This window comes from Pinus tabuliformis, chromosome 9, assembly GCF_031772625.1.
Source record: "Pinus tabuliformis cultivar Carrire ecotype Pingquan chromosome 9, CPIR1, whole genome shotgun sequence".
NCBI classification, from domain to species: Eukaryota; Viridiplantae; Streptophyta; class Pinopsida; order Pinales; family Pinaceae; genus Pinus; species Pinus tabuliformis.
This window is the reverse complement of record NC_142307.1, coordinates 490,494,755-490,509,128: the sequence shown is the minus strand read 5'-3', so window position 1 is coordinate 490,509,128 and position 14,374 is coordinate 490,494,755.

Genomic DNA, 14,374 nt, shown 5'->3' with positions numbered 1-14,374 from the left:
TGAAGGTATTTCTTTACTAACAATGCTAGGCTCTAAATCTTCAAACTATATATCCTCAGCTATAACATTCTCTTTCAGAGATGCATAAGTTTATTTAGGCTTACTTGATCCTAATTCTCCTTTCAGTGATGTTTTCTTCTGCTTAACGATCTTCCAAGGGTCAGGCACTGGGTCAGTTGGTGATTTCTGAGGATTTCGTTGGGTATGCCTCACAAACTGAGCTAGAACTATAATGTGGAGTCACTACCAGGTAGGTTCTCCAGTAGAGTCGCCAGATAGATGATTACAACCAGACATGTGTCCAAACTTTGTCTATCATCAAAGCTTGGAACTGTGTCGTTTTCCTAGGGAAGCTAAGCTTCAATCTCCTCTCCCCGCAATGGTGCCAATTAATGTTATCACCCCAAGAAATTCTGCTAGGTTGTAGCTCGGAGATGCTCGGGAACATTACAAACACAACTTAATGTTGGAAATGGATGAATGGAAGGAATGATGCTTGTTCAAGCCAGATAACCACTTCTACTTTGCTTGACTCCAAACATGTGTGAACACCCCTAGACTACAAGGCTTTAGACCACCAATTACTCACAATTTAAGGATTTGGTGAATATGGAGAATACTGACCACACCAGCAGATGCACAGGACCCTGTGATGGCTGGCTGCAACTAGTAAAAAGGTTTGCAAATCTAATTCCCTAGTGTACAGACAAGATGACAGCTCTCTGTCACTAAGTGAAAGGAAACTTGATTAACACATTCACTAATACATGCAAGATTATAACGCAGAGGTAGGATGACAACTTCCCTAATGCTACACATTAAGAGTTCAGGAAAACTGCAATATCAATCACAGCCTAGAATAGAAAGAGAATTAAAAGTGAGCAATTAACAGCAAAAGAAGCTTGTATTAGCTGAAAATGAAGACGAGACGCTGCAAGTATCAAAGTAGTTACAGTCTCCAGAAGTTGAACCTTACATAAAAACAAGAACCATCAACCCTGATTACATCTGTTTTCTGGGTATATAAAGAGTTTCATTACAAAGGCACTTGGCCATTCTAAGTGCGGAGGGGTCATAATTGACCACCAACCACTTTAACTTCTTGATGGAGTCTCTGGTGCAATTTGCCTGCTTCAGTGAACGAATTTGATCTTCTCGGGTGCTCTATTGTCCTTCTCGAGCAAGTGGAGTGTCGTATGGATGAAATTCCATAACTATTAAATGAACTTCTCTACTCAAGGCTTGTCCTTTTCCTTCTCAGCCTTAATACCTCTTGAATATGGTGGTTAAGGATCTAATGTGCCATGTACTAGTAACTGGTTGCCTTCGTCCTTCGGGTGCATGGGACAGTTCAAGGACACGTACTACATAGCAGGTTTGATGAACTGGATGGAGGAACAACATTGGCCATCGAATTGAATGGATGGACGGTGGATACGGCATGGCGGGGACTATTGGGAAGGCGAGGCGGAAGATGATCGTAGGCCATTGGATCTCGGGCAGGCAGATCCAATGGTCGTCGAGTGCTGAAGATCCATGGAGCTTATCAGGCAGGAAGAGCGGGCTTGAGCGGTAAGTGGTATTGCTCCCACCACTATTGAGGTTCGGGCGATAATCGTATGAGAGGGAGCGATCCCATTCAAGGCATGACACGTGGTGGCGGGGAACAGGCAAAAACCACTTTTTATCATGGGTTATCACGTGATTGTTTTGCAGGTGCGGGGGAAGCGATCACCGTCTGATCACAGTGGGGATGATCGGACGGCGTAGATTTGGTCGCTCGGGTTTTCATTTTATATGACAGGGAAAAGCTTGTGAAGGCGCGGCACGCGGTCGTGTGAACAAGTTATATTATGGTTTAAGCTCCGCACTCGGGGGTCTAAGGGGGCATGGGTTTATACAGGGTTTTAGAGGTAAAACAGTGGTAGTGGATATTATGAGAGTGTAAGTGGCGTGAAGGAGAAGGAGGAAAATTATCAGTGCGAGTCCTCTTTGAGTGTAAAAAACACGGCCAAGACTGCATTTAATTCTTAAAATGTCAGAACTTGTGGTAGAGCTAACAAGCTCTATTGGAATTCACTTTCATGTGTTATACAAATTCATAACATGATTATGTTACCCATTCACTCATTATCATCAGACTTAATCATGAGATACTAATTCATAGTTAAATCAAAAGGATTATAACAATCTTGCCATACGAAAAGCTTCTTCCTTCATTATATCCTACCTAGGTATGATTATCATACATGAATTCCATCATAAATAAATAAATGAATATATAAAGTATGCCTAAAGGAATCATTACTCCAATCATTTCAAGTCATATATGTTGGCATGATTAATTTTCATACTTGGATAGTTTCCTTCATCAATCCTGATGTTACTTGATCATTTGATGTCTCGTGGGAACTCACATGATCCCTTGATCAACCTATTGACATGAATATGATCATCTTTATCATTTTCACAAGGTTTTCTATGATACTCCACTTCATCATCAACATTTTCAACCATTGTTGATATTTGTTTTGGAATAAACTGTGTTAATATTTGAAATGTCCAATATTCAAGTGGACACTCCACCCATCATCAAGGAAAAAGAAAGAAATGAAATATGAAGTGAGTTTAGTAATGAAAAGAGAATATAAAGGTAACGGAAAGGAGTTAACCATGAAAGAAGAAAATGGGTTCCAAGGAATAGAAAATATCTTTAAATCATATAAAGAATAATGTAGTCATTACAAGAAATTTTAGCCATAAAAAATAAATCATTTCTTTATATATTTGATTATTTAAAGAAAGTTTTTTTTTTCCTTTCACTTTGTGGTGTCACAAAATAATCTTCACATTTTAGAATCTACTATGTTTATTTTATATTTTCTTTGAAAATACTTATTGTTTGTATGGAAAATGAGATCTGCTTAGTTAACTAAAGAGAAAAATGCACTATGCACTAGGATCGTATGTGTTCATCATAGGAGTCCTATTATCATGAGAATGGCATTCATATAATGCAACTATACTTTGATACCAATACAAAAAAAGCATCACATGTTATTGGATGAGAACGATAGACTATTTAGTGCACTACCATTCTTGAAGTGAAAAATCCCTTGATGATGATTATTTTGTGACATATTTTTCCTATTAATGAACATGAAGAGACTATTGTTTATATGTTTTAACTCACCAATTGTAGTCTTTCAATGAGTTTTTGTTATTACCTTCTTTCTTTTTTCATTGTGTAGGAAATTAAGTTTCAATACATATTTATCTTCCATTCATTTTTCATTTTTCATTTTGTGCAATTTCCAATAATTGTTTACCATTCAACATTATTAGAGTTGTCAATTGTAGAATAAAGTGCAACAACTACTACAATAGTTATGATCAAAAAATTAGGTGAAAACCGTACATATGGCGAGGAAGCACCATATTTTAAAGTTGTTAGTTTATTTGAACTCAAGGAATTGGAGAAGTATCTAGCTTTTAAAAAAGAGATGTATGAGAAAACAAAATAATTTGATGTAAATATTCATGATTTTGATATAGTTATTCATAGACCTTATTTTCATGTGAAGCCTTCACAATATGAATTATATTAATTATGATTTAGTTATCAAGATTCATCAAGACCAAGATTGAGAAAAGTAATTTCTTTAGTTCAACATCACATGCCTTTGGGGGTGCCTTTTCAAATAGTTTCCCCTTAGGATGTGATAAGACCTTTGTGATAAAACATGATTAAAACATACAAAAAAAATTGCAATAGTGTATAATAAGAACCTAGAGCAACATTACTTGTGATTTTTCTTTTCCAAAACATGGAAATTTAGTATATTATAATTTAACTAAATAACTTTCTTATTATTATATATATTTTTATACATTATCAAGCAATAACCAATATTTTACAATGTTTTATATTTTTTTAGAAGATTAGCCAAGAATTTCCAATACCACATAACCTAGTGAGAAATTCACCAAGATTTAACAAAATTTTATAATTTAGTGAAAGATTCACCAAAAAATAATTTATGTATATTATATAAATGAAAAAATAGCCTATACATTTTTCTATATATCATGGGGATTTTCCCATTTATTATACATATAAATTTGGGGGGTTTCTTAAAATTTTCCTTGGCTATAAATAGATGAAGAGGTTTGAAATCCATTATTTTTGTATCTTGAACAATTTGTAAGTAGTCTATAAAGACAATAATTTCTGTAATGTATAAGGTCCATTATTTGAGAAAGAAATGTAATATGTGTATGCGCTTTGTTTATGCTTGTTAATCATAGGTTCCTAGTAATCAGAATAACATAATGTTTCAAAGACAATAATTCATGTGTTGATATGTCCTAGTCTGTTTCTTGGTGAATGCGTATTTCTTCTGTTATTTTCATTAAATGTTTTTCTTCTTTATGCTTCAATGAGGTTATTAAAGGTGGAATCATGCTTCATTTTCATGCTCTGTCTTAACCATTAAAGTATAAATTTTCTTATCTAAACTGAACGGAATTCATTTATTAGATTCTCTGTTTTAAACCCATTTTTTGTTATTTTCTCCTACCACTCTGACTCGCAAGGTTGTCTAAAGATATGTGTTGGGCTAATTTATTAACACAAACTAACACAAGTATTCATTATCAATCCAGGTTTGTAAAACTTGGAGGCATATCAACAATGTATGGATATCAGATGTAGCTAAGCTTAGAAGATAAAATATGAAGAATTAAGGAAGTGCATATTACAAATATAAATCTATTTAAACAACTTCTAATTCACTTCTGTGTATGAGAGATGAAGTGTATCTTAACTTAAGAGATCCATTTGTGTCATTCTTCTACAATATCGCTTGATGAATAGAAATAAAAAATCATTAATTAACAATAGTTTAAGATGCATAAATAAACAATGAAGGAGACTCCTAACATAAGAGATCTTTGATATTCCTCCTCATAATTCACTCATCATTGTGCTATTGCTAGAAAATTGAAATTGCATAAAACTGCTTGAACACAATAAAGAAGAATTCTAGTTTTGATATTCCATTGATTCAATAGAAGGAGGATTCAACTTGAACACTTTGTTGTCCCTTATTATCAAAATGATAAACAAACTAAGATTCATCAGCAACATAAATAATTACACATCAATTCAAGTAAGCAAATCTGAAACAAAACAAGTAAACAAATCTGAAGCAACTAGTTCATGAAAATTAAGCTAGTTTAACAATGAAGTGTACTTAGCTTGGAGTGGGGGCCCTCCACCCTTGCCTTGCATACTTGAGGATGTTATAAACTACTGCAACTTCAGTCACTCATCCACACCATTGAATAACAAAAATGTAAGTAGAACAAGTTCTTCAAATTAATTTCAAATATTCAAATGTCTCAGCATAAAATTATACAAAAACTACATGCCATAAACCTTCAACGTTTTGGCTTTAAATAGAAGATCATGAAACAAATTTATCTAAAGTATCTTAAATAAATATATCTACTCATATCCTTCTATCCAATTCAAATCCACCCAATCTGTCACTAAAATTATGGACAATCCCATGAAATCATAAAACTGCCCTATTGGGATTTTCTAGATGACTAGTCTTGTTTGACCAACTTTGACCGGGCCTGATTTATCTTGTTTTGACCGAACCAATTGGATTTAGATAATTTCTAGTTTCCAAGCTTTCCATACATGTATCCAACTTGAGCCTAGGTGTCCTTCAAATATGACATCCATATAGCTATTACGGGAATTTCTGATTCTATCCAAAAATTGCACTTGAATTTCAATTTTCATAAGAACTTCTAGAAATTGAAAAATTAAAATTAAATACCTGAATATGCATAAAATACATCAAAATTAGGTGGATGTGATGGAAAATGGATGGATAATATAAGAGTTAGGTAATTTTCCTTAAGTAAAAATGGACCAAAAATGAGGGCCAACATCCCCCCTTGTTGATTCTCAAGCATGTCATCATGCCTGTTTCTTCCTCTTGGATTTCCTGACCCCTGATGTGAATCTTGTTCCTGACCCTGATGCCTCCTCCTGCGCTACCTCTAACAGATAATCTATCCCCATATTGTGTTCTTCTTTATACATAGTAGCCTTGACCTTCTATTTTTCATATTTGTTTTTCCACATGTTCTTTTCTTTAAGCCACTTGAATCCCTGTTTGCAAAGTATGTCATTCTTTCTCTTTAGTTTGCCTATTTCTTCAGTTAGTTTTTCATTCTCCTTAACTAACTTTGCCTTACTTTTCTTGCATGCCTTATTTTCCTTCTTCAAGTGCTTTTCTAGAATCATATTTATTTCTAGTTGGTCTGTTAATTCTTTGATTTTGCTCTAGTGTAACATTTTTTCGAATTCTTGTGTGTCTTTTGCAAATGATGTGGTTGCCATGTCATCAAAATAAGAGTCTTTATCTAGAGCTTCTTTCTCTAATCTTTCAATTATATCCTCTACGTGTTTTTATGTAGAACATGTTTTTACAATTTGTACTTCTTGGTCCCTGCTACTTGTTTCTATTGGGCTCTTCCTCCTAGACCTCCTAGGAGTGGATATGATGGATGTTTCTTTTTCAACCATAACAGTGATGGTTTTCTTCTTAGACCTGGTTCTCGGATACAATAGTGAATTCATAATGCCCCTTGTTTCCTGCTCTGTTTTGTTCTGTTCCTCAGTGACCTGTTCTTCATACTAGTTTTGGATTAAAAACTCTCTCCAAGTTATGCCCTAAGTTTTTACTTAATGCTCTACCATAAATATTTTTAGCCCCTGATAATATACTTAAGCTTCTCTCGGTTTGCTCTCATTTTTTACTGATTCTATCATCTTAATGAGACTTCGGGAGAAGAAATATGGCATTTTTATTTTGGTCTCTCCCTTAATATATTGGAGGGGCCTGATATGATACAAATGTGCCACACTATGTCCCCTATCAGGAGTGAAGAATTTATGAATAATCAAGACTAGTTCTCCCCATGGCTCATTGAACCACTCCCTAGGTATGCCTTTGGCTCTTTCAAAGGCTCCTTTCCTATTTCTCTCCAAGAAGAAAATCCATGCTTTCTCCTTGAAATGTAGACCTTTGTGATAATTTACCAGTGTTAGTCAAAGGTCTAGTGCTTGGAAAATGTATTCCTGAGTCATTGGAATGATTAGGTTCCCTACCCTTGTTTGCTCCTGAGTATAGTTATTCACAAATTCTCTTGTTATACCCTCACTATGACCAATAAACCTCTGTAGAAACCTTATGAACCCTACTTGATACAATTTTTCTATTGTTTCCTTCTTCCATTGCTCTATTTGAAATTTTGGCTCTATTCTGGTGGTCATATTTTCTGAAAACCAGTGGATATACCCTTCTACTATCATTAACTTCATTTTTAACAATGAAAATAATCAATCATTCATGCATAAAAATCATTTTTGATTCAGTTTGTAGGAGGGCTTACCTTTCTCCTGATGTTCTTTAGAATGATAAAACCAGGTTTGTTTTAGTCTCTGTCTCTCTACATCAATGAATCTTTTTTTTTTTTTAAACATTAACCTTTGTGAATGAAAAACAAAAACAAGATACTTATTCTGATGTAAAACCCATTCTTGGCTCTAGTCCTCTTTCATCAAAACTCTGCTTTTTCTATACAAATGATGTATTCCTCTTTATGCATATCACTTTTTATAAGAAGGAAATTGAAAATTGAACTCTATTTTGATTTTGAAATTTTTTTTATCATAAAAAAAAAATCATATCATGGCTTCTCCTTTCAACTTTCATTCCTCTTATCACTCTCTTATGGTTGTAAAACTCATTCATATGTCAGACTGGAGTCATTTCTTCGTTCACTGGTTGTTTAATTAAGGCCACTGTGTATGCAATTATACCTACTGTCCATGCAATCGAACATGCAATCTGAACTCACTGTTTATGCAATTGAACTCACTATTTATACAATCAACCATAAATATTTCATTGTATATTCAACGAATTCATTTGTTTTATGCATTCAAATACAAGTTCAATACTCTGTTTTCGTTGACCAATTTGGTATAGACATTTATTTATGCAGCCAGACTTTAACTTGTTGTTCTGTCTCACTACCCAATATTTACTGAAAACACGTGTTTATGTAATCAAAATTACAACTAAACACTCTGTTTTAACTTGGTGCAACCATGTGTTTTCAAAACTACACTAAAACACTTTGTTTCATTACTCAATCTCAGCGAAAACATGTAATCAAAACTTCACTTAAACACTTTGTTTCGTTATTCAATTTGGTGATTTCGTGGAGGTTCTGAGTTAAGTTACCTGTCTGCAATGATTTATCTTGATTTTCTCTTTGTCGTGACTCAACTAACCTGCATTTCATTATGGTTGCCACTTGTTAAACTTCGTTTCAAAACCTTTGCTGATGGTAGAGACAACTAATGACAAATGACAAATGGAGGTTGGAGCACTTTCCATATCCTAGAGTTTAACTTCTGTTTTATAAAAAGAATCCCGAGATTTTCTCATAAACATTTGTTGCATTCATTGAGGGAGATCAAGTTCTGATCTTACCTTGCTTCTTACGAGATCTTCTTCAACTAACTTTTCTTTCTTTGCTAATATCCTCATCTTATCTCTTAATCTTCTCTAGGTTTCCTTCTTATCACTATGTTTTCCAACCACTATATCTCTTGCCTTCTCCTTCTGGTTAACTTTCCTTTATTTCTGTGTTTCTTTTCTCAAACCACTCATCTCAAGCTCACATTATGCACTAATGGCTTCTGCAATACTTCGTTGCTCTCCCTGAGCCTTCAAAATGGTTGTGATGCTGAGGAGGGAATGATATTCACCATGCTTTGTGTATACAATTGCAGAGTATGTGTGAATCTCTATTGAATGCAAACTCTCGGTGTTGTTCTAAAACATTTGTTGTTGTATTTTTAAATTTCGTTTGACGGTTTCACTTGTTGCGTTGTATGATTGTTTCAATCGTGGCTGTCCTTCATTCCATCGTGGCTATCCTCCATACCAACCCACTGTACCATCGCAATGTTTATTTCTTGACCTTGATTGATTTATCACTCGTGCCATCGTATTTTTTGCATACTACATGTTTTATTGCAACTGGCTCGTATTTGTTATGCATTGTGTTTTGATCGCCGTGTTAAATAGTTTTGATTGCATGGTTTATGGTCTTGTCTCCATTCAACTGTCATCATACCTCTCCCCTATATCGATTACCTCCATTACCTACGGGTTATTCCTCCGGGGCACTGGTAACATGTATTTTCATTATATTGTCATTACACGGTTATTATAATAACCCTTGCACTTCAATAGTATCATTCTTATGTGCTATTATAACTTATCACAATAAATCATTTTGATTTCTTCCACTTCATATAATTTTATAATGCGCATGTTTCCATATGTATTTATTTCAATATAGATCTTTTAATTTTAAAATTACCATATTTAGGTCATGTTTAAAATTAATTCCATGATACTAATGTTGTGTATGTTTGTGTAGGTTCTAAGGTTTCAAATATTGAACCCTTTATTTTGATCCTTTTTGCTTTAAAAGAAAAATACTTAGGGTTATGAAATGAAATGAGTATGGAATATGTAAATGGAATGTGAAATATAAGTATAGAATATGAAATGAATATTTGGAGGGTGTTTTGTAGGATTAAATGTAGGATAATGGGTATGAATATATAAATAGGATGAGAGTAATGAAATGAATATGTAATTAAAAATGATAGGATGAAGGTAGTGAAATGAATATGTAAATAAAATATGCATTCAGGTACTAATTTAATTTTAACAAGCTCTAAAAGTTTCTAAAAATTTCAAATTTTCAAGAGCAAAAATTTATACTCACAGTACTTTTACTTCCTGACAGTATTGGATGATGTCCTCTTGGTCAAATGTCTTTGATAGAATGTCTTGGATAGATTGAAATATAGAATTTATTTCTACTTTATGTTCTTGCATTCTTCATTGATTCTGGTTCATTAATTGTTGATGTCGTTCAAGTCCCTCTTGCAATTGGTACTTGGAGATTTAGGTCCCTACTGTCATGTATTTTTTATGCAATATATACATGTTTTTTTCTAAAATTTCGGGTCCTTTCTGTAAAATGTTTCCAATAATGTTTCAGGTCCCTTTTGCAATACAATTCAAGTCCCTTCTTCAATTCAGTTGCTCAAACTTCCAGCTGCTCAACTGAGTTCCTTTCACAACTTCCCCCTTGCTTATTTGAAGACTTGTCCTCAAGTATTGTTTTGTTTTGGAGATTCTTTCTGCAAAATCAAATTGTTGTGAGAATAAAACATAAATTGTGAATTCATAAAGGCCAAAATAGTTGGTTTTCCTCTATGAATTTGTGTTTGCTTGGTGCCAGTTTCCTGGTTTTCATTAGCAAATTTTTTATTATTATTATTATTATTTCTTTTTTTTTCTTCCTCTTCTAGGGTACTAGAAGGCATATTGCTCTGTTATTCCATTACTTCTAGATCTGTCTCTCTTGTCATTTGTGTCACAAAATATTTTTTATTGATAGGCTTATTATAAACTTTAAGCCTATTTTTGTTTACTACAAATGAAGTAGACTCTTGATCTCTTCTATCTCATATGGCCCCAGCCAATGAGTTGTAAACTTTGCCTTGAAATCCTTGAATTTGGAGTCACATAGTAATGCCCAGTCTCCCTTATTGAATGTCTTGTTCTTTATGAATCTATCATCCCATTTCATTCTTTGTTGTTGCACCAGTGTTGTGTGTTCCACTGCTTGCTGTCTTTTTTCATCCAGTTGATTCAATTCCATTATCCAATGTTGTTGTGCTTCAGACAATTTTAGTCCTCACTTTTCTGTTAACTTGAATGTGTGTATCTAAAATTCTATGGGCAGTAAGACTTCTCTTCCATACACTAACTGGTATGCGCTAAACCTAGTTGAGTTTTTCCATATTATTCTGTATGCCCATAGTGCATCTCTTAACTTTTCTGACCAATCCTTCTTGTTCATTTGTACTATCTTTGTCATTATATTTTCGAGGACTTTATTTGTTGCCTCCACTTGTCCGTTTTCTTGAGGATCGTACGGTGTTGATTTTTTGTGTTTGATCTTGTACTTTTCTATAAGAACAAGAACAAGTTTTGAAGTGAACTGTGTGCCTTGGTCAATCACTATCTGTCTTGGTACCCCAAATATGACAAAGATTTCCTCAAAGAGGAATGTGACCACTGTATTTTCTCTTGCTTTTGCTATTGCCTTTGCCTCCACCCACTTAATTACATAGTCTGTACACACCAAGATGTACTTCTTTCCTTTTGATGGTGGATTTATTAGTCCCACAAAATCCAAAGCCCATGGCTCGAATGGTTCTATGAGCACTTTTGGCTTAATTGGCATTTCATCTGATACTATTGGTCTTCCTATTCTTTTGCAACTGGCACACCTCTTTACATAGGGTTTGGAGTCTTTGAAGATTGCTGGCCAGTAGTATCCAAGTTGCAGTACCTTGTAGGTTATTCACTTGTCTACAAAATGACTACCACATGGCTCATCGTGAAATGCTTTCAAAATTTCTAGTATTTCTTCTTCTCTAACACATTTTCTTATTATCAAATCAGATCTAGTATAAAAAATATCACCATTCACCCAACTACACCTAGAGCTTTCTCTAATAATATTTCATTTTTGTTTCTTTGTGAACTAGGCTGGTAATTTCCCAAAGGATATATAGTTTGCTATATCTAGAAACCATTCTCCTGATGTTCTTAGGAGGGCCTACCTTTCTCCTAATTTTCTTTAGAATGATAAAACCAGGTTTGTTTTAGTCTTTGTCTCTTTGCATCAATGAATCACTATTTTTTTTTTAAACATTAACCTCTATGAATGAAAAATAAAAACAAGTTGCTTATTCTGATGTAAAACCCATTCTCGGCTTTGTTCCTCTTTCATCAAAACTCTGCTCTATCCATACAAATGAAGTATTCCTCTTTATGCATATCAATGTTTATAATAAGGAAATTGAAAATCAAACTCTGTTTTGATTTTGAATTTTTTTTATATATAAAAAAACAAAATCATATCATGACTTCTCCTTTCGACTTTCATTCCTCTTATCACTCACTTATGGTTGTAAAACTCATTCATATGTCAGACTGGAGTTATTTCTTCATTCACTGGTTGTTTAATTAAGGCCACTGTGTATGCTTATACCTACTATCCATGCAAACAAACATGCAATCTGAACTCACTATCTATGCAATTGAACCCACTGTTTATACAATTTGAACTCACTGTTAATACAATCAATCATAAATATTTCACTGTATATTCAATGAATTCATTTGTTTTATGCATTCAAATACATGTTCTTTGTTTTCGTTGACCAATTTGGTATAGAAATTTATTTATGCAGCCAAACTTCAACTTGTTTTTATTTCTCACTACCCAATATTTACTGAAAACACGTGCTTATGTAATCAAAATTACAAGTAAACACTTTTTTTTTAACTTGGCGCAACCATGTGTTTTCAAAACTACACTAAAACACTTTGTTTCATTCCTCAATCTCAGTGGAAACATGTAATCAAAACTTCACTTAAACATTCTGTTTCGTTATTCAATTTGGCGATTTCATGGAGGTATGATTCAGGGTCTTCTTTTGACATTCCATAAAAGTTATGCAATATAGAAGGTGGAATGTTTTTCATTTTCACATCTTCTCCTAATATTACACTTGTATCTATATTGGAAAGCCAAAAGCAGCTTCCTGATCATCAATATTTTCATGTTCATTATCATCTTGTCTTTTCCTGTCCTCTTCTCTCTTTCTACCATTTTATCTTTTTACTACTTCCTCCCTTTGTCTTCTTCATTCTCTTTGTTGTCTTTCATATTCAAGTCTTTGCTCAAGAGTAAGAATAATAGATCCTTGCCCTTCTTCTGTCATAGATTCAACTATTTTGATGACAGCTTGAGATTTAGGTTGTTGTTTTTTTCAAAAATAAGTTGATCTATGGACTCAAAAATGGACTAATTTACTTTAACAATTTCTTTTTGTTTTCCTGAAGGTGTTGCTTTTGGATTTTGTTTTCTTTTCACCTCCCAGGCTAACAAGGTTTGCCTTTCAATTAAAGTTAATCTTTTTCATGTTCTTTGTTTTTCTTCTAATTTCTCTATTGTTGGTTTACCATCAACTGGTGTGGTTAGTTTTGATGGTCCTATTTCTATTGATGGGGGGTTTTGTTTTATAAATCTATCTTTAGGATCTCTATTTCTAGGCATAAAGAAACATAACTAAGAAAAATGTAACATAACTGAATTTTCATTATTTTTGTTTTATCAATTTTCTTTTTAGATTTTTTATCTTCTATTTAACTATGTTGATGAATGCTTTCCCGGAAACGGGGCCAAAATGTTGGGCTAATTTATTAACACAAATCAACACAAGTATTCATTATCAATCCAGGTTTCTAAAACTTGGAGCCATGTCCACAATTTATGGATATCAAATGTAGCCAAGCTTAGAAGATAAAATATGAAGAATTAAGGAAGTGCATATTACAAATGTAAATCTATTTAAATAATTTCTAATTCAATTCTGCAATGTATGAGAGATGAAGTGGCTCTTAACTTAAGATATCTATTTGTTTCGTTCTTCTACAATATCGCTTGATGAATAGAAATCAAAAATCATTAATTAACAACAGTTTAAGATGCATAAATAAACAATGAAGGAGACTCCAAACTTAAGAGATATTTGATATTCCTCATCATAATTCACTCATCATTGTGCTATTGCTAGAAAATTGAAATTGCATAAAACTGCTTGAACACAATAAAGATGAATTCTAGTTTTGATCCATTAATTCAATAGAAGGAGGATTAAACGAATAGTGGATCTGGGGGCACTACTTCAAGAAAAAATATGGGTAGAGTGTACATGAGCACAAAAATCCTTAGAATATGTCATAATGTTGGTTATTTCCCCAAATAACAATATTGTACTCCTCAAGTATTTGCGAGGTCTACATGACCATATATGGAAGCTAGTGATGTTGTTCAAGCCCATATCAGTGGGTGGAGGTTGTGTTGGAAATACTGAGAGGGGGGGTGAATCAGTATTTCTTTTTCCCACTATTGTTTTACCAGTTAAAACATATATATTAAGAACACAAAAAGAACAACAAGAATAAATGCTTTTATTAATATAACTGTGCAGTAAAATAAATACAATATATAGATGGTCACAATCAGTTTCCAAGCTCCAACTTGGACTTTGGTGAAGCTCCAACCTCCAGAGCACCAACTCTATTTTGCGAAGACACCAATCTTGGACTTAGGA